Genomic DNA, 26995 nt, shown 5'->3' with positions numbered 1-26995 from the left:
AGTGTTAGCTTACGGGTTAGGATTAGGGGACGGGTGAGGGTCAGGCTTCGGGGAAGGGTTAGGGTTAGGGTTCGGGCTAGGGTTAGGGTTAGGGTACGGGGACGGTTTAGGGTCCAGGTGAGAGTACGGCAACGCTTTAGGGGGAGCGTGCGTGTGAGGGCGCGGGTTAGTGTTAGCGTACGGGTTAGGATTAGGGGACGGGTGAGGGTCAGGCTTCGGGGAAGGGTTAGGGCTAGGGTTCGGGCTAGGGTTAGGGTTAGGGGACGGGGACGGTTTAGGGTCCAGGTGAGGGTACGGCAACGCTTTAGGGGGAGCGTGCGTGTGAGGGCGCGGGTTAGTGTTAGCGTACGGGTTAGGATTAGGGGACGGGTGAGGGTCAGGCTTCGGGGAAGGGTTAGGGTTAGGGTTCGGGCTAGGGTTAGGGTTAGGGGACGGGGACGGTTTAGGGTCCAGGTGAGGGTACGGCAACGCTTTAGGGGGAGCGTGCGTGTGAGGGCGCGGGTTAGTGTTAGCGTACGGGTTAGGATTAGGGGACGGGTGAGGGTCAGGCTTCGGGGAAGGGTTAGGGTTAGGGTTCGGGCTAGGGTTAGGGTTAGGGGACGGGGACGGTTTAGGGTCCAGGTGAGGGTACGGCAATGCTTTAGGGGGAGCGTGCGTGTGAGGGCGCGGGTTAGTGTTAGCGTACAGGTTAGGATTAGGGGACGGGTGAGGGTCAGGCTTCGGGGAAGGGTTAGGGTTAGGGTTCGGGCTAGGGTTAGGGTTAGGGGACGGGGACGGTTTAGGGTCCAGGTGAGGGTACGGCAACGCTTCAGGGGGAGCGTGCGTGTGAGGGCGCGGGTTAGTGTTAGCATACGGGTTAGGATTAGGGGACGGGTGAGGGTCAGGCTTCGGGGAAGGGTTAGGGTTAGGGTTCGGACTAGGGTTAGGGTTAGGGGACGGGGACGGTTTAGGGTCCAGGTGAGGGTACGGCAACGCTTTAGGGGGAGCGTGCGTGTGAGGGCGTGGGTTAGTGTTAGCGTACGGGTTAGGATTAGGGTACGGGTGAGGGTCAGGCTTCGGGGAAGGGTTAGGGTTAGGGTTCGGGCTAGGGTTAGGGTTAGGGGACGGGGACGGTTTAGGGTCCAGGTGAGGGTACGGCAACGCTTTAGGGGGAGCGTGCGTGTGAGGGCGCGGGTTAGTGTTAGCGTACGGGTTAGGATTAGGGGACGGGTGAGGGTCAGGCTTCGGGGAAGGGTTAGGGTTAGGGTTTGGGCTAGGGTTAGGGTTAGGGGACGGGGACGGTTTACGGTCCAGGTGAGGGTACGGCAACGCTTTACGGGGAGCGTGCGTGTGAGGGCGCGGGTTAGTGTTAGCGTACGGGTTAGGATTAGGGGACGGGGAAGGGTCAGGCTTCGGGGAAGGGTTAGGGTTAGGGTTCGGGCTAGGGTTAGGGTTAGGGGACGGTGACGGTTTAGGGTCCAGGTGAGGGTACGGCAACGCTTTAGGGGGAGCGTGCGTGTGAGGGCGCGGGTTAGTGTTAGCGTACGGGTTAGGATTAGGGCACGGGTGAGGGTCAGGCTTCGGGGAAGGGTTAGGGTTAGGGTTCGGGCTAGGGTTAGGGTTAGGGGACGGTGACGGTTTAGGGTCCAGATGAGGGTACGGCAACGCTTTAGGGGGAGCGTGCGTGTGAGGGCGCGGGTTAGTGTTAGCGTACGGGTTAGGATTATGGGACGGGTGAGGGTCAGGCTTCGGGGTAGGGTTAGGGTTAGGGTTCGGGCTAGGGTTAGGGTTAGGGGACGGGGACAGTTTAGGGTCCAGGTGAGGGTACGGCAACGCTTTAGGGGGAGCGTGCGTGTGAGGGCGCGGGTTAGTGTTAGCGTACGGGTTAGGATTAGGGGACGGGTGAGGGTCAGGCTTCGGGGAAGGGTTAGGGTTAGGGTTCGGGCTAGGGTTAGGGTTAGGGGACGGGGACGGTTTAGGGTCCATGTGAGGGTACGGCAACGCTTTAGGGGGAGCGTGCGTGTGAGGGCGCGGGTTAGTGTTATCGTATGGGTTAGGATTAGGGGACGGGTGAGGGTCAGGCTTCGGGGAAGTGTTAGGGTTAGGGTTCGGGCTAGGGTTAGGGTTAGGGGACGGGGACGGTTTAGGCTCCAGGTGAGGGTACGCAACGCTTTTGGGGGAGCGTGCCTGTGAGGGCGCGGGTTAGTGTTAGCGTACGGGTTAGGATTAGGGGACAGGTGAGGTCCAGGCTTCGGGGAAGGGTTAGGGTAAGGGTTCGGGCTAGGGTTAGGGTTAGGGGACGGGGACGGTTTAGGGTCCAGGTGAGGGTACGGCAACGCTTTAGGGGGAGCGTGCGTGTGAGGGCGCGGGTTAGTGTTAGCGTACGGGTTAGGATTAGGGGACGGGGAAGGGTTAGGGTTAGGGTTCGGGCTAGGGTTAGGGTTAGGGGACGGGGACGGTTTAGGGTCCAGGTGAGGGTACGGCAACGCTTTAGGGGGAGCGTGCGTGTGAGGGCGCGGGTTAGTGTTAGCGTACGGGTTAGGATTAGGGGACGGGTGAGGGTCAGGCTTCGGGGAAGGGTTAGGGTTAGGGTTCGGGCTAGGGTTAGGGTTAGGGGACGGGGACGGTTTAGGGTCCAGGTGAGGGTACGGCAACGCTTTAGGGGGAGCGTGCGTGTGAGGGCGCGGGTTAGTGTTAGCGTACGGGTTAGGATTAGGGCACGGGTGAGGGTCAGGCTTCGGGGAAGGGTTAGGGTTAGGGTTCGGGCTAGGGTTAGGGTTAGGGGATGGGGACGGTTTAGGGTCCAGGTGAGGGTACGGCAACGCTTTAGGGGGAGCGTGCGTGTGAGGGCGCAGGTTAGTGTTAGCGTACGGGTTAGGATTAGGGCACGGGTGAGGGTCAGGCTTCGGGGAAGGGTTAGGGTTAGGGTTCGGGCTAGGTTTAGGGTTAGGGGACGGGGACGGTTTAGGGTCCAGGTGAGGGTACGGCAACGCTTTAGGGGGAGCGTGCGTGTGAGGGCGCGGGTTAGTGTTAGCGTACGGGTTAGGATTATGGGACGGGTGAGGGTCAGGCTTCGGGGAAGGGTTAGGGTTAGGGTTCGGGCTAGGGTTAGGGTTAGGGGACAGTGACGGTTTAGGGTCCAGGTGAGGGTACGGCAACGCTTTAGGGGGAGCGTGCGTGTGAGGGCGCGGGTTAGTGTTAGCGTACGGGTTAGGATTAGGGGACGGGTGAGGGTCAGGCTTCGGGGAAGGGTTAGGGTTAGGGTTCGGGCTAGGGTTAGGGTTAGGGGACGGGGACGGTTTAGGGTCCAGGTGAGGGTACGGCAACGCTTTAGGGGGAGCGTGCGTGTGAGGGCGCGGGTTAGTGTTATCGTACGGGTTAGGATTAGGGGACGGGTGAGGGTCAGGCTTCGGGGAAGGGTTAGGGTTAGGGTTCGGGCTAGGGTTAGGGTTAGGGGACGGGGACGGTTTAGGGTCCAGGTGAGGGTACGCAACGCTTTTGGGGGAGCGTGCCTGTGAGGGCGCGGGTTAGTGTTAGCGTACGGGTTAGGATTAGGGGACGGGTGAGGGTCAGGCTTCGGGGAAGGGTTAGGGTTAGGGTTCGGGCTAGGGTTAGGGTTAGGGGACGGGGACGGTTTAGGGTCCAGGTGAGGCTACGGCAACGCTTTAGGGGGAGCGTGCGTGTGAGGGCGCGGATTAGTGTTAGCGTACGGGTTAGGATTAGGGTACGGGGAAGGGTTAGGGTTAGGGTTCGGGCTAGGGTTAGGGTTAGGGGACGGGGACGGTTTAGGGTCCAGGTGAGGGTACGGCAACGCTTTAGGGGGAGCGTGCGTGTGAGGGCTCGGGTTAGTGTTAGCGTACGGGTTAGGATTAGGGGACGGGTGAGGGTCAGGCTTCGGGGAAGGGTTAGGGTTAGGGTTCGGGCTAGGGTTAGGGTTAGGGAACGGGGACGGTTTAGGGTCCAGGTGAGGGTACGCAACGCTTTAGGGGGAGCGTGCGTGTGAGGGCGCGGGTTAGTGTTAGCGTACGGGTTAGGATTAGGGGACGGGTGAGGGTCAGGCTTCGGGGAAGGGTTAGGGTTAGGGTTCGGGCTAGGGTTAGGGTTAGGGGACGGGGACGGTTTAGGGTCCAGGTGAGGGTACGGCAACGCTTTAGGGGGAGCGTGCGTGTGAGGGCGCGGGTTAGTGTTAGCGTACGGGTTAGGATTAGGGGACGGGTGAGGGTCAGGCTTCGGGGAAGGGTTAGGGTTAGGGTTCGGACTAGGGTTAGGGTTAGGGGACGGGGACGGTTTAGGGTCCAGGTGAGGGTACGGCAACGCTTTAGGGGGAGCGTGCGTGTGAGGGCGCGGGTTAGTGTTAGCGTACGGGTTAGGATTAGGGGACGGGTGAGGGTCAGGCTTTGGGGAAGGGTTAGGGTTAGGGTTCGGGCTAGGGTTAGGGTTAGGGGACGGGGACGGTTTAGGGTACAGGTGAGGGTACGGCAACGCTTTAGTGGGAGCATGCGTGTGAGGGCGCGGGTTAGTGTTAGCGTACGGGTTAGGATTAGGGATCGGGTGAGGGTCAGGCTTCGGGGAAGGGTTAGGGTTAGGGTTCGGGCTAGGGTTAGGGTTAGGGGACGGGGACGGTTTAGGGTCCAGGTGAGGGTACGGCAACGCTTTAGGGGGAGCGTGCGTGTGAGGGCGCGGGTTAGTGTTAGCGTACGGGTTAGGATTAGGGGACGGGTGAGGGTCAGGCTTCGGGGAAGGGTTAGGGTTAGGGTTCGGGCTAGGGTTAGGGTTAGGGGACGGTGACGGTTTAGGGTCCAGGTGAGGGTACGGCAACGCTTTAGGGGGAGCGTGCGTGTGAGGGCGCGGGTTAGTGTTAGCGTACGGGTTAGGATTAGGGGACGGGTGAGGGTCAGGCTTCGGGGAAGGGTTAGGGTTAGGGTTCGGGCTAGGGTTAGGGTTAGGGGACGGGGACGGTTTAGGGTCCAGGTGAGGGTACGGCAACGCTTTAGGGGGAGCATGCGTGTGAGGGCGCGGGTTAGTGTTAGCGTACGGGTTAGGATTAGGGATCGGGTGAGGGTCAGGCTTCGGGGAAGGGTTAGGGTTAGGGTTCGGGCTAGGGTTAGGGTTAGGGGACGGGGACGGTTTAGGGTCCAGGTGAGGGTACGGCAACGCTTTAGGGGGAGCGTGCGTGTGAGGGCGCGGGTTAGTGTTAGCGTACGGGTTAGGATTAGGGGACGGGTGAGGGTCAGGCTTCGGGGAAGGGTTAGGGTTAGGGTTCGGGCTAGGGTTAGGGTTAGGGGACGGTGTCGGTTTAGGGTCCAGGTGAGGGTACGGCAACGCTTTAGGGGGAGCGTGCGTGTGAGGGCGCGGGTTAGTGTTAGCGTACGGGTTAGGATTAGGGGACGGGTGAGGGTCAGGCTTCGGGGAAGGGTTAGGGTTAGGGTTCGGGCTAGGGTTAGGGTTAGGGGACGGGGACGGTTTAGGGTCCAGGTGAGGGTACGGCAACGCTTTAGGGGGAGCGTGCGTGTGAGGGCGCGGGTTAGTGTTAGCGTACGGGTTAGGATTAGGGGACGGGTGAGGGTCAGGCTTCGGGGAATGGTTAGGGTTAGGGTTCGGGCTAGGGTTAGGGTTAGGGGACGGGGACGGTTTAGGGTCCAGGTGAGGGTACGGCAACGCTTTAGGGGGAGCGTGCGTGTGAGGGCGCGGGTTAGTGTTAGCGTACAGGTTAGGATTAGGGGACGGGTGAGGGTCAGGCTTCGGGGAAGGGTTAGGGTTAGGGTTCGGGCTAGGGTTAGGGTTAGGGGACGGGGACGGTTTAGGGTCCAGGTGAGGGTACGGCAACGCTTCAGGGGGAGCGTGCGTGTGAGGGCGCGGGTTAGTGTTAGCATACGGGTTAAGATTAGGGGACGGGTGAGGGTCAGGCTTCGGGGAAGGGTTAGGGTTAGGGTTCGGACTAGGGTTAGGGTTAGGGGACGGGGACGGTTTAGGGTCCAGGTGAGGGTACGGCAACGCTTTAGGGGGAGCGTGCGTGTGAGGGCACGGGTTAGTGTTAGCGTACGGGTTAGGATTAGGGGACGGGTGAGGGTCAGGCTTCGGGGAAGGGTTAGGGTTAGGGTTCGGGCTAGGGTTAGGGTTAGGGGACGGGGACGGTTTAGGGTCCAGGTGAGGGTACGGCAACGCTTTAGGGGGAGCGTGCGTGTGAGGGCGCGGGTTAGTGTTAGCGTACGGGTTAGGATTAGGGGACGGGTGAGGGTCAGGCTTCGGGGAAGGGTTAGGGTTAGGGTTTGGGCTAGGGTTAGGGTTAGGGGACGGGGACGGTTTAGGGTCCAGGTGAGGGTACGGCAACGCTTTACGGGGAGCGTGCGTGTGAGGGCGCGGGTTAGTGTTAGCGTACGGGTTAGGATTAGGGGACGGGGAAGGGTCAGGCTTCGGGGAAGGGTTAGGGTTAGGGTTCGGGCTAGGGTTAGGGTTAGGGGACGGTGACGGTTTAGGGTCCAGGTGAGGGTACGGCAACGCTTTAGGGGGAGCGTGCGTGTGAGGGCGCGGGTTAGTGTTAGCGTACGGGTTAGGATTAGGGGACGGGTGAGGGTCAGGCTTCGGGGAAGTGTTAGGGTTAGGGTTCGGGCTAGGGTTAGGGTTAGGGGACGGGGACGGTTTAGGGTCCAGGTGAGGGTACGGCAGAGCTTTAGTGGGAGCGTGCGTGTGAGGGGGCTGGTTAGTGTTAGCTTACGTGTTAGGATTAGGGGACGGGTGAGGGTCAGGCTTCGGGGAAGGGTTAGGGTTAGGGTTCGGGCTAGGGTTAGGGTTAGGGGATGGGGACGGTTTAGGGTCCAGGTGAGGGTATGGCAACGCTTTAGGGGGAGCGTGCGTGTGAGGGCGCGGGTTAGTGTTAGCGTACGGGTTAGGATTAGGGGACGGGTGAGGGTCAGGCTTCGGGGAAGGGTTAGGGCTAGGGTTCGGGCTAGGGTTAGGGTTAGGGGACGGGGACGTTTTAGGGTCCAGGTGAGGGTACGGCAACGCTTTAGGGGGAGCGTGCGTGTGAGGGCGCGGGTTGCTGTTAGCGTACGGGTTAGGATTAGGGCACGGGTGAGGGTCAGGCTTCGGGGAAGGGTTAGGGTTAGGGTTCGGGCTAGGGTTAGGGTTAGGGGACGGGGACGGTTTAGGGTCCAGGTGAGGGTACGGCAACGCTTTAGGGGGAGCGTGCGTGTGAGGGCGCGGGTTAGTGTTAGCGTACGGGTTAGGATTAGGGGACGGGTGAGGGTCAGGCTTCGGGGAAGGGTTAGGGTTAGGGTTCGGGCTAGGGTTAGGGTTAGGGGACGGGGACGGTTTAGGGTCCAGGTGAGGGTACGGCAACGCTTTAGGGGGAGCGTGCGTGTGAGGGCGCGGGTTAGTGTTAGCGTACGGGTTAGGATTAGGGGACGGGTGAGGGTCAGGCTTCGGGGAAGGGTTAGGGTTAGGGTTCGGGCTAGGGTTAGGGTTAGGGGACGGGGACGGTTTAGGGTCCAGGTGAGGGTACGGCAACGCTTTAGGGGGAGCGTGCGTGTGAGGGCGCGGGTTAGTGTTATCGTACGGGTTAGGATTAGGGGACGGGTGAGGGTCAGGCTTCGGGGAAGGGTTAGGGTTAGGGTTCGGGCTAGGGTTAGGGTTAGGGGACGGGGACGGTTTAGGGTCCAGGTGAGGGTACGCAACGCTTTTGGGGGAGCGTGCCTGTGAGGACGCGGGTTAGTGTTAGCGTACGGGTTAGGATTAGAGGACGGGTGAGGTCCAGGCTTCGGGGAAGGGTTAGGGTTAGGGTTCGGGCTAGGGTTAGGGTTAGGGGACGGGGACGGTTTAGGGTCCAGGTGAGGGTACGGCAACGCTTTAGGGGGAGCGTGCGTGTGAGGGCGCGGGTTAGTGTTAGCGTACGGGTTAGGATTAGGGGACGGGTGAGGGTCAGGCTTCGGGGAAGGGTTAGGGTTAGGGTTCGGGCTAGGGTTAGGGTTAGGGGACGGGGACGGTTTAGTGTCCAGGTGAGGGTACGGCAACGCTTTAGGGGGAGCGTGCGTGTGAGGGCGCGGGTTAGTGTTAGCGTACGGGTTAGGATTAGGGGACGGGTGAGGGTCAGGCTTCGGGGAAGGGTTAGGGTTAGGGTTCGGGCTAGGGTTAGGGTTAGGGGACGGGGACGGTTTAGGGTCCAGGTGAGGGTACGGCAACGCTTTAGGGGGAGCGTGCGTGTGAGGGCGCGGGTTAGTGTTAGCGTACGGGTTAGGATTAGGGGACGGGTGAGGGTCAGGCTTCGGGGAAGGGTTAGGGTTAGGGTTCGGGCTAGGGTTACGGTTAGGGGACGGGGACGGTTTAGGGTCCAGGTGAGGGTACGGCAACGCTTTAGGGGGAGCGTGCGTGTGAGGGCGCGGGTTAGTGTTAGCGTACGGGTTACGATTAGGGGACGGGTGAGGGTCAGGCTTCGGGGAAGGGTTAGGTTAGGGTTCGGGCTAGGGTTAGGGTTAGGGGACGGGGACGGTTTAGGGTCCAGGTGAGGGTACGGCAACGCTTTAGGGGGAGCGTGCGTGTGAGGGCGCGGGTTAGTGTTAGCATACGGGTTAGGATTAGGGCACGGGTGAGGGTCAGGCTTCGGGGAAGGGTTAGGGTTAGGGTTCGGGCTAGGGTTAGGGTTAGGGGACGGGGACGGTTTAGGGTCCAGGTGAGGGTACGGCAACGCTTTAGGGGGAGCGTGCGTGTGAGGGCGCGGGTTAGTGTTAGCGTACGGGTTAGGATTATGGGACGGGTGAGGGTCAGCCTTCGGGGAAGGGTTAGGGTTAGGGTTCGGGCTAGGGTTAGGGTTAGGGGACGGTGACGGTTTAGGGTCCAGGTGAGGGTACGGCAACGCTTTAGGGGGAGCGTGCGTGTGAGGGCGCGGGTTAGTGTTAGCGTACGGGTTAGGATTAGGGGACGGGTGAGGGTCAGGCTTCGGGGAAGGGTTAGGGTTAGGGTTCGGGCTAGGGTTAGGGTTAGGGGACGGGGACGGTTTAGGGTCCAGGTGAGGGTACGCAACGCTTTTGGGGGAGCGTGCCTGTGAGGGCGCGGGTTAGTGTTAGCGTACGGGTTAGGATTAGGGGATGGGTGAGGGTCAGGCTTCGGGGAAGGGTTAGGGTTAGGGTTCGGGCTAGGGTTAGGGTTAGGGGACGGGGACGGTTTAGGGTCCAGGTGAGGGTACGGCAACGCTTTAGGGGGAGCGTGCGTGTGAGGGGGCGGGTTAGTGTTAGCGTACGAGTTAGGATTAGGGGACGGGTGAGGGTCAGGCTTCGGGGAAGGGTTAGGGTTAGGGTTCGGGCTAGGGTTAGGGTTAGGGGACGGGGACGGTTTAGGGTCCAGGTGAGGGTACGCAACGCTTTTGGGGGAGCATGCCTGTTAGGGCGCGGGTTAGTGTTAGCGTACGGGTTAGGATTAGGGGACGGGTGAGGGTCAGGCTTCGGGGAAGGGTTAGGGTTAGGGTTCGGGCTAGGGTTAGGGTTAGGGGACGGGGACAGTTTAGGGTCCAGGTGAGGGTACGGCAACGCTTTAGGGGGAGCGTGCGTGTGAGGGGGCGGGTTAGTGTTAGCGTACGGGTTAGGATTAGGGGACGGGTGAGGGTCAGGCTTCGGGGAAGGGTTAGGGTTAGGGTTCGGGCTAGGGTTAGGGTTAGGGGACGGGGACGGTTTAGGGTCCAGGTGAGGGTACGGCAACGCTTTACGGGGAGCGTGCGTGTGAGGGCGCGGGTTAGTGTTAGCGTACGCGTTAGTATTAGGGGACGGGTGAGGGTCAGGCTTCGGGGAAGGGTTAGGGTTAGGGTTCGGGCTAGGGTTAGGGTTAGGGGACGGGGACGGTTTAGGGTCCAGGTGAGGGTACGGCAACGCTTTAGGGGGAGCGTGCGTGTGAGGGCGCGGGTTAGTGTTAGCGTACGGGTTAGGATTAGGGGACGGGTGAGGGTCAGGCTTCGGGGAAGGGTTAGGGTTAGGGTTCGGGCTAGGGTTAGGGTTAGGGGACGGGGACGGTTTAGGGTCCAGGTGAGGGTACGGCAACGCTTTAGGGGGAGCGTGCGTGTGAGGGCGCGGGTTAGTGTTAGCGTACGGGTTAGGATTAGGGGACGGGTTAGGGTCAGGCTTCGGGGAAGGGTTAGGGTTAGGGTTCGGGCTAGGGTTAGGGTTAGGGGACGGGGACGGTTTAGGGTCCAGGTGAGGGTACGGCAACGCTTTAGGGGGAGCGTGCGTGTGAGGGCGCGGGTTAGTGTTAGCGTACGGATTAGGATTAGGGGACGGGTGAGGGTCAGGCTTCGGGGAATGGTTAGGGTTAGGGTTCGGGCTAGGGTTAGGGTTAGGGGACGGGGACGGTTTAGGGTCCAGGTGAGGGTACGGCAACGCTTTAGGGGGAGCGTGCGTGTGAGGGCGCGGGTTAGTGTTAGCGTACGGGTTAGGATTAGGGGATGGGTGAGGGTCAGGCTTCGGGGAAGGTTTAGGGTTAGGGTTCGGGCTAGGGTTAGGGTTAGGGGACTGGGACGGTTTAGGGTCCAGGTGAGGGTACGGCAACGCTTTAGGGGGAGCGTGCGTGTGAGGGCGTGGGTTAGTGTTAGCGTACGGGTTAGGATTAGGGGACGGGTGAGGGTCAGGCTTCGGGGAAGGGTTAGGGTTAGGGTTCGGGCTAGGGTTAGGGTTAGGGGACGGGGACGGTTTAGGGTCCAGGTGAGCGTACGGCAACGCTTTAGGGGGAGCGTGCGTGTGAGGGCGCGGGTTAGTGTTAGCGTACGGGTTAGGATTAGGGGACAGGTGAGGGTCAGGCTTCGGGGAAGGGTTAGGGTTAGGGTTCGGGCTAGGGTTAGGGTTAGGGAACGGGGACGATTTAGGGTCCTTGTGAGGGTACGGCAACGCTTTATGGGGAGCGTGCGTGTGAGGGCGCGGGTTAGTGTTAGCATACGGTTTAGGATTAGGGGACGAGTGAGGGTCAGGCTTCGGGGAAGGGTTAGGGTTAGGGTTCGGGCTAGGGTTAGGGTTAGGGGACGGGGACGGTTTAGGGTCCAGGTGAGGGTACGGCAACGCTTTAGGGGGAGCTTGCGTGTGAGGGCGAGGGTTAGTGTTAGCGTACGGGTTAGGATTAGGGGACGGGTGAGGGTCAGCCCTCGGGGAAGGGTTAGGGCTAGGGTTCGGGCTAGGGTTAGGGTTAGGGGACGGGGACGGTTTAGGGTCCAGGTGAGGGTACGGCAACGCTTTAGGGGGAGCGTGCGTGTGAGGGCGCGGGTTAGTGTTAGCGTACGGGTTAGGATTAGGGGACGGGTGAGGGTCAGGCTTCGGGGAAGGTTTAGGGCTAGGGTTCGGGCTAGGGTTAGGGTTAGGGGACGGGGACGGTTTAGGGTCCAGGTGAGGGTACGGCAACGCTTTAGGGGGAGCGTGCGTGTGAGGGCGCGGGTTAGTGTTAGCGTACGGGTTAGGATTAGGGCACGGGTGAGGGTCAGGCTTCGGGGAAGGATTAGGGTTAGGCTTCGGGCTAGGGTTAGGGTTAGGGGACGGGGACGGTTTACGGTCCAGGTGAGGGTACGGCAACGCTTTATGGGGAGCGAGCATGTGAGGGCGCGGGTTAGTGTTAGCGTACGGGTTAGGATTAGGGGACGGTTGAGGGTCAGGCTTCGGGGAAGGGTTAGGGTTCGGGCTAGGGTTAGGGTTATGGGACGGGGACGGTTTAGGGTCCAGGTGAGGGTACGGCAATGCTTTATGGGGAGCGTGCGTGTGAGGGCGCGGGTTGTGTTAGCGTACGGGTTAGGATTAGGGGACGGGTGAGGGTCAGGCTTCGGGGAAGGTTTAGGGTTAGGGTTCGGGCTAGGGTTAGGGTTAGGGGACGGGGACGGTTTAGGGTCCAGGTGAGGGTACGGCAACGCTTTAGGGGGAGGGTGCGTGTGAGGGTGCGGGTTAGTGTTAGCGTACGGGTTAGGATTAGGGGACGGGGGAGTGTCAGGCTTCGGGGAAGGGTTACGGTTAGGGTTCGGGCTAGGGTTAGGCTTAGGGGACGGGGACGGTTTAGGGTCCAGGTGAGGGTACGGCAACGCTTTAGAGGGAGCGTGCGTGTGAGGGCGTGGGTTAGTGTTAGCGTACGGGTTAGGATTAGGGCACGGGTGAGGGTCAGGCTTCGGGGAAGGGTTAGGGTTAGTGTTCGGGCTAGGGTTAGGGTTAGGGGACGGGGACGGTTTAGGGTCCAGGTGAGGGTACGGCAACGCTGTAGGGGGAGCGTGCGTGTGAGGGCGCGGGTTAGTGTTAGCGTACGGGTTAGGATTAGGGGACGGGTGACGGTCAGGCTTCGGGGAAGGGTTAGGGTTAGTTTCGGGCTAGGGTTAGGGTTAGGGGACGGGGACGGTTTAGGGTCTAGGTGAGGGTACGGCAACGCTTTAGGGGGAGCGTGCGTGTGAGGGCGCGGGTTAGTGTTAGCGTACGGGTTAGGATTAGGGCACGGATGAGGGTCAGGCTTCGGGGAAGGGTTAGGGTTAGGGTTCGGGCTAGGGTTAGGGTTAGGGGACGGGGACGGTTTAGGGTCCAGGTGAGGGTACGGCAACGCTTTATGGTGAGCGTACGTGTGAGGGCGCGGGTTAGTGTTAGCGTACGGTTTAGAAATAGGGGACGGGTGAGGGTCAGGCTTCGGGGAAGGGTTAGGGTTAGGGTTCGGGCTAGGGTTAGGGTTAGGGGACGGGGACGGTTTAGGGTCCAGGTGAGGGTACGGCAACGCTTTAGGGGGAGCGTGCGTGTGAGGGCGCGGGTTAGTGTTAGCGTACGGGTTAGGATTAGGGCACGGGTGAGGGTCAGGCTTCGGGGAAGGGTTAGGGTTAGGGTTCGCGCTAGGTTTAGTGTTAGGGGATGGGGACGGTTTAGGGTCCAGGTGAGGGTACGGCAACGCTTTCGGGGGAGCGTGCGTGTGAGGGCGCGGGTTAGGGTTAGCGTACGGGTTAGGATTAGGGCACGGGTGAGGGTCAGGCTTCGGGGAAGGGTTAGGGTTAGGGTTCGGGCTAGGGTTAGGGTTAGGGGACGGGGACGGTTTAGGGTCCAGGTGAGGGTACGGCAACGCTTTAGGGGGAGCGTGCTTGTGAGGGCGCGGGTTAGTGTTAGCGTACGGGTTAGGATTAGGGGACGGGTGAGGGTCAGGCTTCGGGGAAGGGTTAGGGTTAGGGTTCGGGCTAGGGTTAGGGTTAGGGGACGGGGACGGTTTAGGGTCCAGGTGAGGGTACGGCAACGCTTTAGGGGGAGCCTGCGTGTGAGGGCGCGGGTTAGTGTTAGCGTACGGGTTAGGATTAGGGCACGGGTGAGTGTCAGGCTTCGGGGAAGGGTTAGGGTTAGGGTTCGGGCTAGGGTTAGGGTTAGGGAACGGGGACGGTTTAGGGTCCATGTGAGCGTATGGCAACGCTTTCGTGGGAGCGTGCGTGTGAGGGCGCGGGTTAGTGTTAGCGTACGGGTTAGGATTAGGAGACGGGTGAGGGTCAGGCTTCGGGGAAGGGTTTGGGTTAGGGTTCGGGCTAGGGTTAGGGTTAGGGGACGGGGACGGTTTAGGGTCCAGGTGAGGGTACGGCAACGCTTTAGGGGGAGCGTGCGTGTGAGGGCGCGGGTTAGTGTTAGCGTACGGGTTAGGATTAGGAGACGGGTGAGGGTCAGGCTTCGGGGAAGGGTTAGGGTTAGGGTTCGGGCTAGGGTTAGGGTTAGGGGACGGGGACGGTTTAGGGTCCAGGTGAGGGTACAGCAACGCTTTAGGGGGAGCATGCGTGTGAGGGCGCGGGTTAGTGTTAGCGTACGGGTTAGGATTAGGGCACGGGTGAGGGTCAGGCTTCGGGGAAGGGTTAGGGTTAGGGTTCGGGCTAGGGTTAGGTTTAGGGGACGGGGACGGTTTAGGGTCCAGGTGAGGGTACGGCAACGCTTTAGGGGGAGCGTGCGTGTGAGGGCGCGGGTTAGTGTTAGCGTACGGGTTAGGATTAGGGGACGGGTGAGGGTCAGGCTTCGGGGAAGGGTTAGGGTTAGGGTTCGGGCTAGGGTTAGGGTTAGGGGATGGGGACGGTTTAGGGTCCAGGTGAGGGTACGGCAACACTTTAGGGGGAGCGTGCGTGTGAGGGCGCGGGTTAGTGTTAGCGTACGTGATAGGATTAGGGCACGGGTGAGGGTCAGGCTTCGGGGAAGGTTTAGGGTTAGGGTTCGGTCTAGGGTTAGGGTTAGGGGACGGGGACGGTTTAGGGTCCAGGTGAGGGTACGGCAACGCTTTAGGGGGAGCGTGCGTGTGAGGGCGCGGGTTAGTGTTAGCGTACGGGTTAGGATTAGGGGACGGGTGAGGGTCAGGCTTCGGGGAAGGGTTAGGGTTAGGGTTCGGGCTAGGGTTAGGGTTAGGGGACGGGGACGGTTTAGGGTCCAGGTGAGGGTACGGCAGCGCTTTCGGGGGAGCATGCGTGTGAGGGTGCGGGTTAGTGTTAGCGTACGGGTTAGGATTAGGGGACGGGTGAGGGTCAGGCTTCTGGGAAGGGTTAGGATTAGGGTTCTGGGTAGGGCTAGGGTTAGGGGACGGGGACGGTTTAGGGTCCAGGTGAGGGTACGGCAACGCTTTAGGGGGAGCGTACGTGTGACGGCGCAGGTTAGTGTTAGCCTACGGCTTAGGATTAGGGGACGTGTGAGGGTCAGGCTTCGGGAAAAGTTTAGGGTTAGGGTTCGGGCTAGGGTTAGGGTTAGGGGACGGGGACGGTTTAGGGTCCAGGTGAGGGTACGGCAACGCTTTAGGGGGAGCGTGCGTGTGAGGGCGCGGGTTAGTGTTAGCGTACGGGTTAGGATTAGGGCACGGGTGAGGGTCAGGCTTCGGGGAAGGGTTAGGGTTAGGGTTCGGGCTAGGGTTAGGGTTAGGGGACGGGGACGGTTTAGGGTCCAGGTGAGGGTATGGCAACGCTTTAGGGGGAGCGTGCGTGTGAGGGCGCGGGTTAGTGTTAGCGTACGGGTTAGGATTAGGGGACGGGTGAGGGTCAGGCTTCGGGGAAGGGTTAGGGTTAGGGTTCGGGCTAGGGCTAGGGTTAGGGGACGGGGACGGTTTAGGGTCCAGGTGAGGGTACGGCAACGCTTTAGGGGGAGCGTACGTGTGACGGCGCAGATTAGTGTTAGCCTACGGCTTAGGATTAGGGGACGGGTGAGGGTCAGGCTTCGGGAAAAGGTTAGGGTTAGGGTTCGGGCTAGGGTTAGGGTTAGGGGACGGGGACGGTTTAGGGTCCAGGTGAGGGTACGGCAACGCTTTAGGGGGAGCGTGCGTGTGAGGGCGCGGGTTAGTGTTAGCGTACGGGTTAGGATTAGGGCACGGGTGAGGGTCAGGCTTCGGGGAAGGGTTAGGGTTAGGGTTCGGTCTAGGGTTAGGGTTAGGGGACGGGGACGGTTTAGGGTCCAGGTGAGGGTACAGCAACGCTTTAGGGGGAGCGTGCGTGTGAGGGTGCGGGTTAGTGTTAGCGTACGTGATAGGATTAGGGCACGGGAGAGGGTCAGGCTTCGGGGAAGGGTTAGGGTTAGGGTTCGGACTAGGGTTAGGGTTAGGGGACGGGGACGGTTTAGGGTCCAGTTGAGGGTACGGCAACGCTTTAGGGGGAGCGTGCGTGTGAGGGCGCGGGTTAGTGTTAGCGTACGGGTTAGGATTAGGGGACGGGTGAGGGTCAGGCTTCGGGGAAGGGTTACGGTTAGGGTTCGGGCTAGGGTTAGGGTTAGGGGATGGGGACGGTTTAGGGTCCAGGTGAGGGTACGGCAACGCTTTAGGGGGAGCGTGCGTGTGAGGGCGCGGGTTAGTGTTAGCGTACGTGATAGGATTAGGGCACGGGTGAGGGTCAGGCTTCGGGGAAGTGTTAGGGTTAGGGTTCTGGCTAGGGTTAGGGTTAGGGGACGGGGACGGTTTAGGGTCCAGGTGAGGGTACGGCAACGCTTTAGGGGGAGCATGCGTGTGACGGCGCGGGTTAGTGTTAGCGTACGGGTTAGGATTAGGGGACGGGTGAGGGTCAGGCTTCGGGGAAGGGTTAGGGTTAGGGTTCGGGCTAGGGTTAGGGTTAGGGGACGGGGACGGTTTAGGGTCCAGGTGAGGGTACGGCAGCGCTTTCAGGGGAGCATGCGTGTGAGGGCGCGGGTTAGTGTTAGCGTACGGGTTAGGATTAGGGGACGGGTGAGGGTCAGGCTTCGGGGAAGGGTTAGGGTTAGGGTTCGGGCTAGGGCTAGGGTTAGGGGACGGGGACGGTTTAGGGTCCAGGTGAGGGTACGGCAACGCTTTAGGGGGAGCGTGCGTGTGAGGGCGCGGGTTAGTGTTAGCGTACGGGTTAGGATTAGGGGATGGGAGAGGGTCAGGCTTCGGGGAAGGGTTAGGGTTAGGGTTCGGGCTAGGGTTAGGGTTAGGGGATATGGACGGTTTAGGGTCCAGGTGAGGGTACGGCAACGCTTTAGGGGGAGCGTGCGTGTGAGGGCGCGGGTTAGTGTTAGCGTACGGGTTAGGATTAGGGGACGGGTGAGGGTCAGGCTTCGGGGAAGGGTTAGGGTTAGGGTTCGGGCTACGGTTAGGGTTAGGGGACGGGGACGGTTTAGGGCCAAGGGGAGGGTACGGCTACGCTTTAGGGGGAGCGTGCGTGTGAGGGCGCGGGTTAGTGTTAGGGTACGGGTTAGGATTAGGGCACGGGTGAGGGTCAGGCTTCGGTGAAAGGTTAGGGTTAGAGTTCGGTTAGGGTTAGGGTTAGGGGACGGGGACGGTTTAGGGTCCAGGTGAGGGTACGGCAACGCTTTAGGGGGAGCGTGCGTGTGAGGGCGCAGGTTAGCGTTAGCGTAGAGGTTAGGATTAGGGGACGGGTGAAGGTCAGGCTTCGGGGAAGGGTTAGGGCTAGGGTTCGGGCTAGGGTTAGAGTTAGGGGACGGGGACGGTTTAGGGTCCAGGTGAGGGTACGGCAACACTTTAGGGGGAGCGTGCATAGGAAGGCGCGGTTTAGTGTTAGCGTACAGGTTAGGATTAGGGGACGGGTGAGGGTCAGGCTTCGGGGAAGGGTTAGTGTTAGGGTTCGGGCTAGGGTTAGGGTTAGGGGACGGGGACGGTTTAGGGTCCAGGTGAGGGTACGGAAACGCTTTAGGGGGAGCGTGCGTGTGAGGGCGCGGGTTAGTGTTAGCGTACGGGTTAGGATTAGGGCACGGGTGAGGGTCAGGCTTCGGGGAAGGGTTAGGGTTAGGGTTCGGGCTAGGGTTAGGGTTAGGGGACGGGGACGGTTTAGGGTCCAGGTGAGGGTACGGCAACGCTTTAGGGGGAGCCTGCGTGTGAGGGCGCGGGTTAGTGTTAGCGTACGTGTTAGGATTAGGGCACGGGTTAGTGTCAGGCTTCGGGGAAGGGTTAGGGTTAGGGTTCGGGCTAGGGTTAGGGTTAGGGAACGGGGACGGTTTAGGGTCCATGTGAGCGTATGGCAATGCTTTCGTGGGAGCGTGCGTGTGAGGGCGCGGGTTAGTGTTAGCGTACGGGTTAGGATTAGGAGACGGGTGAGGGTCAGGCTTCGGGGAAGGGTTAGGGTTAGGGTTCGGGCTAGGGTTAGGGTTAGGGGACGGGGACGGTTTAGGGTCCAGGTGAGGGTACAGCAACGCTTTAGGGGGAGCATGCGTGTGAGGGCGCGGGTTAGTGTTAGCGTACGGGTTAGGATTAGGGCACGGGTGAGGGTCAGGCTTCGGGGAAGGGTTAGGGTTAGGGTTCGGGCTAGGGTTAGGTTTAGGGGACGGGGACGGTTTAGGGTCCAGGTGAGGGTACGGCAACGCTTTAGGGGGAGCGTGCGTGTGAGGGCGCGGGTTAGTGTTAGCGTACGGGTTAGGATTAGGGGACGGGTGAGGGTCAGGCTTCGGGGAAGGGTTAGGGTTAGGGTTCGGGCTAGGGTTAGGGTTAGGGGATGGGGACGGTTTAGGGTCCAGGTGAGGGTACGGCAACACTTTAGGGGGAGCGTGCGTGTGAGGGCGCGGGTTAGTGTTAGCGTACGTGATAGGATTAGGGCATGGGTGAGGGTCAGGCTTCGGGGAAGGTTTAGGGTTAGGGTTCGGTCTAGGGTTAGGGTTAGGGGACGGGGACGGTTTAGGGTCCAGGTGAGGGTACGGCAACGCTTTAGGGGGAGCGTGCGTGTGAGGGCGCGGGTTAGTGTTAGCGTACGGGTTAGGATTAGGGGACGGGTGAGGGTCAGGCTTCGGGGAAGGGTTAGGGTTAGGGTTCGGGCTAGGGTTAGGGTTAGGGGACGGGGACGGTTTAGGGTCCAGGTGAGGGTACGGCAGCGCTTTCGGGGGAGCATGCGTGTGAGGGTGCGGGTTAGTGTTAGCGTACGGGTTAGGATTAGGGGACGGGTGAGGGTCAGGCTTCTGGGAAGGGTTAGGATTAGGGTTCTGGCTAGGGCTAGGGTTAGGGGACGGGGACGGTTTAGGGTCCAGGTGAGGGTACGGCAACGCTTTAGGGGGAGCGTACGTGTGACGGCGCAGGTTAGTGTTAGCCTACGGCTTAGGATTAGGGGACGTGTGAGGGTCAGGCTTCGGGAAAAGTTTAGGGTTAGGGTTCGGGCTAGGGTTAGGGTTAGGGGACGGGGACGGTTTAGGGTCCAGGTGAGGGTACGGCAACGCTTTAGGGGGAGCGTGCGTGTGAGGGCGCGGGTTAGTGTTAGCGTACGGGTTAGGATTAGGGCACGGGTGAGGGTCAGGCTTCGGGGAAGGGTTAGGGTTAGGGTTCGGGCTAGGGTTAGGGTTAGGGGACGGGGACGGTTTAGGGTCCAGGTGAGGGTACGGCAACGCTTTAGGGGGAGCGTGCGTGTGAGGGCGCGGGTTAGTGTTAGCGTACGGGTTAGGATTAGGGGACGGGTGAGGGTCAGGCTTCGGGGAAGGGTTAGGGTTAGGGTTCGGGCTAGGGCTAGGGTTAGGGGACGGGGACGGTTTAGGGTCCAGGTGAGGGTACGGCAACGCTTTAGGGGGAGCGTACGTGTGACGGCGCAGGTTAGTGTTAGCCTACGGCTTAGGATTAGGGGACGGGTGAGGGTCAGGCTTCGGGAAAAGGTTAGGGTTAGGGTTCGGGCTAGGGTTAGGGTTAGGGGACGGGGACGGTTTAGGGTCCAGGTGAGGGTACGGCAACGCTTTAGGGGGAGCGTGCGTGTGAGGGCGCGGGTTAGTGTTAGCGTACGGTTTAGGATTAGGGCACGGGTGAGGGTCAGGCTTCGGGGAAGGGTTAGGGTTAGGGTTCGGTCTAGGGTTAGGGTTAGGGGACGGGGACGGTTTAGGGTCCAGGTGAGGGTACAGCAACGCTTTAGGGGGAGCGTGCGTGTGAGGGTGCGGGTTAGTGTTAGCGTACGTGATAGGATTAGGGCACGGGAGAGGGTCAGGCTTTGGGGAAGGGTTAGGGTTAGGGTTCGGACTAGGGTTAGGGTTAGGGGACGGGGACGGTTTAGGGTCCAGGTGAGGGTACGGCAACGCTTTAGGGGGAGCGTGCGTGTGAGGGCGCGGGTTAGTGTTAGCGTACGTGATAGGATTAGGGCACGGGTGAGGGTCAGGCTTCGGGGAAGTGTTAGGGTTAGGGTTCTGGCTAGGGTTAGGGTTAGGGGACGGGGACGGTTTAGGGTCCAGGTGAGGGTACGGCAACGCTTTAGGGGGAGCATGCGTGTGAGGGCGCGGGTTAGTGTTAGCGTACGGGTTAGGATTAGGGGACGGGTGAGGGTCAGGCTTCGGGGAAGGGTTAGGGTTAGGGTTCGGGCTAGGGTTAGGGTTAGGGGACGGGGACGGTTTAGGGTCCAGGTGAGGGTACGGCAGCGCTTTCAGGGGAGCATGCGTGTGAGGGCGCGGGTTAGTGTTAGCGTACGGGTTAGGATTAGGGGACGGGTGAGGGTCAGGCTTCGGGGAAGGGTTAGGGTTAGGGTTCGGGCTAGGGCTAGGGTTAGGGGACGGGGACGGTTTAGGGTCCAGGTGAGGGTACGGCAACGCTTTAGGGGGAGCGTGCGTGTGAGGGCGCGGGTTAGTGTTAGCGTACGGGTTAGGATTAGGGGATGGGAGAGGGTCAGGCTTCGGGGAAGGGTTAGGGTTAGGGTTCGGGCTAGGGTTAGGGTTAGGGGATATGGACGGTTTAGGGTCAAGGTGAGGGTACGGCAACGCTTTAGGGGGAGCGTGCGTGTGAGGGCGCGGGTTAGTGTTAGCGTACGGGTTAGGATTAGGGGACGGGTGAGGGTCAGGCTTCGGGGAAGGGTTAGGGTTAGGGTTCGGGCTACGGTTAGGGTTAGGGGACGGGGACGGTTTAGGGCCAAGGGGAGGGTACGGCTACGCTTTAGGGGGAGCGTGCGTGTGAGGGCGCGGGTTAGTGTTAGGGTACGGGTTAGGATTAGGGCACGGGTGAGGGTCAGGCTTCGGGGAACGGTTAGGGTTAGGGTTCGGGCTAGGGTTAGGGTTAGGGGACGGGGACGGTTTAGGGTCCAGGTGAGGGTACGGCAACGCTTTAGGGGGAGCGTGCGTGTGAGGGCGCGGGTTAGTGTTAGCGTACGGGTTAGGATTAGGGGACGGGTGAGGGTCAGGCTTCGGGGAAGTGTTAGGGTTAGGGTTCGGGCTAGGGTTAGGGTTAGGGGACAGGGACGGTTTAGGGTCCAGGTGAGGGTACGGCAACGCTTTTGGGGGAGCGTGCGTGTGAGGGCGCGGGTTAGTGTTAGCGTACGGGTTAGGATTCGGGGACAGGTGAGTGTCAGGCTTCGGGGAAAGGTTAGGGTTAGAGTTCGGTTAGGGGTAGGGTTAGGGGACGGGGACGGTTTAGGGTCCAGGTGAGGGTACGGCAACGCTTTAGGGGGAGCGTGCGTGTGAGGGCGCAGGTTAGCGTTAGCGTAGAGGTTAGGATTAGGGGACGGGTGAGGGTCAGGCTTCGGGGAAGGGTTAGGGCTAGGGTTCGGGCTAGGGTTAGAGTTAGGGGACGGGGACGGTTTAGGGTCCAGGTGAGGGTACGGCAACACTTTAGGGGGAGCGTGCATAGGAAGGCGCGGTTTAGTGTTAGCGTACAGGTTAGGATTAGGGGACGGGTGAGGGTCAGGCTTCGGGGAAGGGTTAGTGTTAGGGTTCGGGCTAGGGTTAGGGTTAGGGGACGGGGACGGTTTAGGGTCCAGGTGAGGGTACGGAAACGCTTTAGGGGGAGCGTGCGTGTGAGGGCGCGGGTTAGTGTTAGCGTACGGGTTAGGATTAGGGCACGGGTGAGGGTCAGGCTTCGGGGAAGGGTTAGGGCTAGGGTTCGGGCTAGGATTAGAGTTAGGGGACGGGGACGGTTTAGGATCCAGGTGAGGGTACGGCAACGCTTTAGGGGGAGCATGCGTGTGAGGGCGTGGTTTAGTGTTAGCGTACAGGTTAGGATTAGGGGACGGGTGAGGGTCAGGCTTCGGGGAAGGTATAGGGTTAGGGTTAGGGGACGGGGACAATTTAGGGTCCAGGTGACGGTACGGCAACCCTTTAGGGGGAGCGTGCGTGTGAGGGCGCGGGTTAGTGTTAGCGTACGGGTTAGGATTAGGGGACGGGTGAGGGTCAGGCTTTGGGGAAGTGTTAGGGTTAGGGTTCGGACTAGGGTTAGGGTTAGGGGACGGGGACGGTTTAGGGTCCAGGTGAGGGTACGGCAACGCTTTAGGGGGAGCGTGCGTGTGAGGGGGCGGGTTAGTGTTAGCGTACGGGTTAGGATTAGGGCACGGGTGAGGGTCAGGCTTCGGGGAAGGGTTAGGGTTAGGGTTCGGTCTAGGGTTAGGGTTAGGGGACGGGGACCGTTAAGGGTCCAGGTGAGGGTACGGCAACGCTTTAGGGGGAGCGTTCGTGTGAGGGCGCGGGTTAGTGTTAGCGTACGGGTTAGGATTAGGGGACGGGTGAGGGTCAGGCTTCGGGGAAGGGTTAGATTTAGGGTTCGAGCTAGGGTTAGGGTTAGGGGACGGGGACGGTTTAGGGTGCAGCTGAGGGTACGGCAACGCTTTAGGGGGAGCGTGCGTGTGAGGGCGCGGGTTAGTGTTAGCGTACAGGTTAGGATTAGGGGACGGGTGAGGGTCAGGCTTCGGGGAAGGGTTAGGGTTAGGGTTCGGGCTAGGGTTAGGGTTAGGGGACGGGGACGGTTTAGGGTCCAGGTGAGGGTACGGCAACGCTTTAGGGGGAGCGTGCGTGTGAAGGCGCGGGTTAGTGTTAGCGTATGGGTTAGGATTAGGGCACGGGTGAGGGTCAGGCTTCGGGGGAGGGTTAGGGTTAGGGTTCGGGCTAGGGTTAGGGTTAGGGGACGGGGATGGTTTAGGGTCCAGGTGAGGGTACGGCAACGTTTTAGGGGGAGCGTGCATGTGAGGGCGTGGGTTAGTGTTAGCGTACTGGTTAGGATTAGGGCACGGGTGAGGGTCAGGCTTCGGGGAAGGGTTAGGGTTAGGGTTCGGGCTAGGGTTAGGGTTAGGGGACGGGGACGGTTTAGGGTCCAGGTGAGGGTACGGCAACGCTTTAGGGGGAGAGTGAGTGTGAGGGCGCGGGTTAGTGTTAGCGTACGGGTTAGGATTAAGGGACGGGTGAGGGTCAGGCTTCGGGGAAGGGTTAGGGTTAGGGTTCGGGCTATGGTTAGGGTTAGGGGACGGGGACGGTTTAGGGTCCAGGTGAGGGTACGGCAACGCTTTAGGGGGAGCGTGCGTGTGAGGGCGCGGGTTAGGATTAGGGGACGGGTGAGGGTCAGGTTTCGGGGAAGGGTTAGGGTTAGGGTTCAGGCTAGGGTTAGGGTTTGGGGACGGGGACGTTTAGGGTCCAGGTGAGGGTACGGCAACGCTTTAGGGGGAGCGTGCGTGTGTGGGCGCGGGTTAGTGTTAGCGTACGGGTTAGGATTAGGGGACGGGTGAGGGTCAGGCTTCGGGAAAGGGTTAGGGCTAGGGTTCGGGCTAGGGTTAGGGTTAGGGGACGGGGACGGTTTAGGGTCCAGGTGAGGGTACGGCAACGCTTTAGGGGGAGCGTGCGTGTGAGAGCGCGGGTTAGTGTTAGAGTACGGGTTAGCATTAGGGGACAGGTGAGGGTCAGGCTTCGGGGAAGGGTTAGGGTTAGGGTTCGGGCTAGGGTTAGGGTTAGGGGACGGGGACGGTTTAGGGTCCAGGTGAGGGTACGGCAACACTTTAGGGGGAGCCTGCGTGTGAGGGCGCGGGTTAGTGTTAGCGTACGGGTTAGGATTAGGGCACGGGTGAGTGTCAGGCTTCGGGGAAGGGTTAGGGTTAGGGTTCGGGCTAGGGTTAGGGTTAGGGAACGGGGACGGTTTAGGGTCCATGTGAGCGTATGGCAACGCTTTCGTGGGAGCGTGCGTGTGAGGGCGCGGGTTAGTGTTAGCGTACGGGTTAGGATTAGGAGACGGGTGAGGGTCAGGCTTCGGGGAAGGGTTAGGGCTAGGGTTCGGGCTAGGGTTAGGGTTAGGGGACGGGGACGGTTTAGGGTCCAGGTGAGGGTACGGCAACGCTTTAGGGGGAGCGTGCGTGTGAGGGCGCGGGTTAGTGTTAGCGTACGGGTTAGGATTAGGAGACGGGTGAGGGTCAGGCTTCGGGGAAGGGTTAGGGTTAGGGTTCGGGCTAGGGTTAGGGTTAGGGGACGGGGACGGTTTAGGGTCCAGGTGAGGGTACAGCAACGCTTTAGGGGGAGCATGCGTGTGAGGGCGCGGGTTAGTGTTAGCGTACGGGTTAGGATTAGGGCACGGGTGAGGGTCAGGCTTCGGGGAAGGGTTAGGGTTAGGGTTCGGGCTAGGGTTAGGTTTAGGGGACGGGGACGGTTTAGGGTCCAGGTGAGGGTACGGCAACGCTTTAGGGGGAGCGTGCGTGTGAGGGCGCGGGTTAGTGTTAGCGTACGGGTTAGGATTAGGGGACGGGTGAGGGTCAGGCTTCGGGGAAGGGTTAGGGTTAGGGTTCGGGCTAGGGTTAGGGTTAGGGGATGGGGACGGTTTAGGGTCCAGGTGAGGGTACGGCAACACTTTAGGGGGAGCGTGCGTGTGAGGGCGCGGGTTAGTGTTAGCGTACGTGATAGGATTAGGGCACGGGTGAGGGTCAGGCTTCGGGGAAGGTTTAGGGTTAGGGTTCGGTCTAGGGTTAGGGTTAGGGGACGGGGACGGTTTAGGGTCCAGGTGAGGGTACGGCAACGCTTTAGGGGGAGCGTGCGTGTGAGGGCGCGGGTTAGTGTTAGCGTACGGGTTAGGATTAGGGGACGGGTGAGGGTCAGGCTTCGGGGAAGGGTTAGGGTTAGGGTTCGGGCTAGGGTTAGGGTTAGGGGACGGGGACGGTTTAGGGTCCAGGTGAGGGTACGGCAGCGCTTTCGGGGGAGCATGCGTGTGAGGGTGCGGGTTAGTGTTAGCGTACGGGTTAGGATTAGGGGACGGGTGAGGGTCAGGCTTCTGGGAAGGGTTAGGATTAGGGTTCTGGCTAGGGCTAGGGTTAGGGGACGGGGACGGTTTAGGGTCCAGGTGAGGGTACGGCAACGCTTTAGGGGGAGCGTACGTGTGACGGCGCAGGTTAGTGTTAGCCTACGGCTAAGGATTAGGGGACGTGTGAGGGTCAGGCTTCGGGAAAAGTTTAGGGTTAGGGTTCGGGCTAGGGTTAGGGTTAGGGGACGGGGACGGTTTAGGGTCCAGGTGAGGGTACGGCAACGCTTTAGGGGGAGCGTGCGTGTGAGGGCGCGGGTTAGTGTTAGCGTACGGGTTAGGATTAGGGCACGGGTGAGGGTCAGGCTTCGGGGAAGGGTTAGGGTTAGGGTTCAGGCTAGGGTTAGGGTTAGGGGACGGGGACGGTTTAGGGTCCAGGTGAGGGTACGGCAACGCTTTAGGGGGAGCGTGCGTGTGAGGGCGCGGGTTAGTGTTAGCGTACAGGTTAGGATTAGGGGACGGGTGAGGGTCAGGCTTCGGGGAAGGGTTAGGGTTAGGGTTCGGGCTAGGGCTAGGGTTAGGGGACGGGGACGGTTTAGGGTCCAGGTGAGGGTACGGCAACGCTTTAGGGGGAGCGTACGTGTGACGGCGCAGGTTAGTGTTAGCCTACGGCTTAGGATTAGGGGACGGGTGAGGGTCAGGCTTCGGGAAAAGGTTAGGGTTAGGGTTCGGGCTAGGGTTAGGGTTAGGGGACGGGGACGGTTTAGGGTCCAGGTGAGGGTACGGCAACGCTTTAGGGGGAGCGTGCGTGTGAGGGCGCGGGTTAGTGTTAGCGTACGGGTTAGGATTAGGGCACGGGTGAGGGTCAGGCTTCGGGGAAGGGTTAGGGTTAGGGTTCGGTCTAGGGTTAGGGTTAGGGGACGGGGACGGTTTAGGGTCCAGGTGAGGGTACAGCAACGCTTTAGGGGGAGCATGCGTGTGAGGGCGCGGGTTAGTGTTAGCGTACGGGTTAGGATTAGGGGACGGGTGAGGGTCAGGCTTCGGGGAAGGGTTAGGGTTAGGGTTCGGGCTAGGGTTAGGGTTAGGGGACGGGGACGGTTTAGGGTCCAGGTGAGGGTACGGCAGCGCTTTCAGGGGAGCATGCGTGTGAGGGCGCGGGTTAGTGTTAGCGTACGGGTTAGGATTAGGGGACGGGTGAGGGTCAGGCTTCGGGGAAGGGTTAGGGTTAGGGTTCGGGCTAGGGCTAGGGTTAGGGGACGGGGACGGTTTAGGGTCCAGGTGAGGGTACGGCAACGCTTTAGGGGGAGCGTGCGTGTGAGGGCGCGGGTTAGTGTTAGCGTACGGGTTAGGATTAGGGCACGGGTGAGGGTCAGGCTTCGGGGAAGGGTTAGGGTTAGGGTTCGGTCTAGGGTTAGGGTTAGGGGACGGGGACGGTTTAGGGTCCAGGTGAGGGTACGGCAACGCTTTAGGGGGAGCGTGCGTGTGAGGGCGCGGGTTAGTGTTAGCGTACGGGTTAGGATTAGGGCACGGGTGAGGGTCAGGCTTCGGGGAAGGGTTAGGGTTAGGGTTCGGACTAGGGTTAGGGTTAGGGGACGGGGACGGTTTAGGGTCCAGGTGAGGGTACGGCAACGCTTTAGGGGGAGCGTGCGTGTGAGGGCGCGGGTTAGTGTTAGCGTACGTGATAGGATTAGGGCACGGGTGAGGGTCAGGCTTCGGGGAAGTGTTAGGGTTAGGGTTCTGGCTAGGGTTAGGGTTAGGGGACGGGGACGGTTTAGGGTCCAGGTGAGGGTACGGCAACGCTTTAGGGGGAGCATGCGTGTGAGGGCGCGGGTTAGTGTTAGCGTACGGGTTAGGATTAGGGGACGGGTGAGGGTCAGGCTTCGGGGAAGGGTTAGGGTTAGGGTTCGGGCTAGGGTTAGGGTTAGGGGACGGGGACGGTTTAGGGTCCAGGTGAGGGTACGGCAGCGCTTTCAGGGGAGCATGCGTGTGAGGGCGCGGGTTAGTGTTAGCGTACGGGTTAGGATTAGGGGACGGGTGAGGGTCAGGCTTCGGGGAAGGGTTAGGGTTAGGGTTCGGGCTAGGACTAGGGTTAGGGGACGGGGACGGTTTAGGGTCCAGGTGAGGGTACGGCAACGCTTTAGGGGGAGCGTGCGTGTGAGGGCGCGGGTTAGTGTTAGCGTACGGGTTAGGATTAGGGGATGGGAGAGGGTCAGGCTTCGGGGAAGGGTTAGGGTTAGGGTTCGGGCTAGGGTTAGGGTTAGGGGATATGGACGGTTTAGGGTCCAGGTGAGGGTACGGCAACGCTTTAGGGGGAGCGTGCGTGTGAGGGCGCGGGTTAGTGTTAGCGTACGGGTTAGGATTAGGGGACGGGTGAGGGTCAGGCTTCGGGGAAGGGTTAGGGTTAGGGTTCGGGCTACGGTTAGGGTTAGGGGACGGGGACGGTTTAGGGCCAAGGGGAGGGTACGGCTACGCTTTAGGGGGAGCGTGCGTGTGAGGGCGCGGGTTAGTGTTAGGGTACGGGTTAGGATTAGGGCACGGGTGAGGGTCAGGCTTCGGGGAACGGTTAGGGTTAGGGTTCGGGCTAGGGTTAGGGTTAGGGGACGGGGACGGTTTAGGGTCCAGGTGAGGGTACGGCAATGCTTTAGGGGGAGCGTGCGTGTGAGGGCGCGGGTTAGTGTTAGCGTACGGGTTAGGATTAGGGGACGGGTGA

The sequence above is a fragment of the Delphinus delphis genome, chromosome 11 (genome assembly GCF_949987515.2).
Source record: "Delphinus delphis chromosome 11, mDelDel1.2, whole genome shotgun sequence".
NCBI lineage: Eukaryota > Metazoa > Chordata > Mammalia > Artiodactyla > Delphinidae > Delphinus > Delphinus delphis.
Note: the sequence above shows the minus strand (reverse complement) of the source record.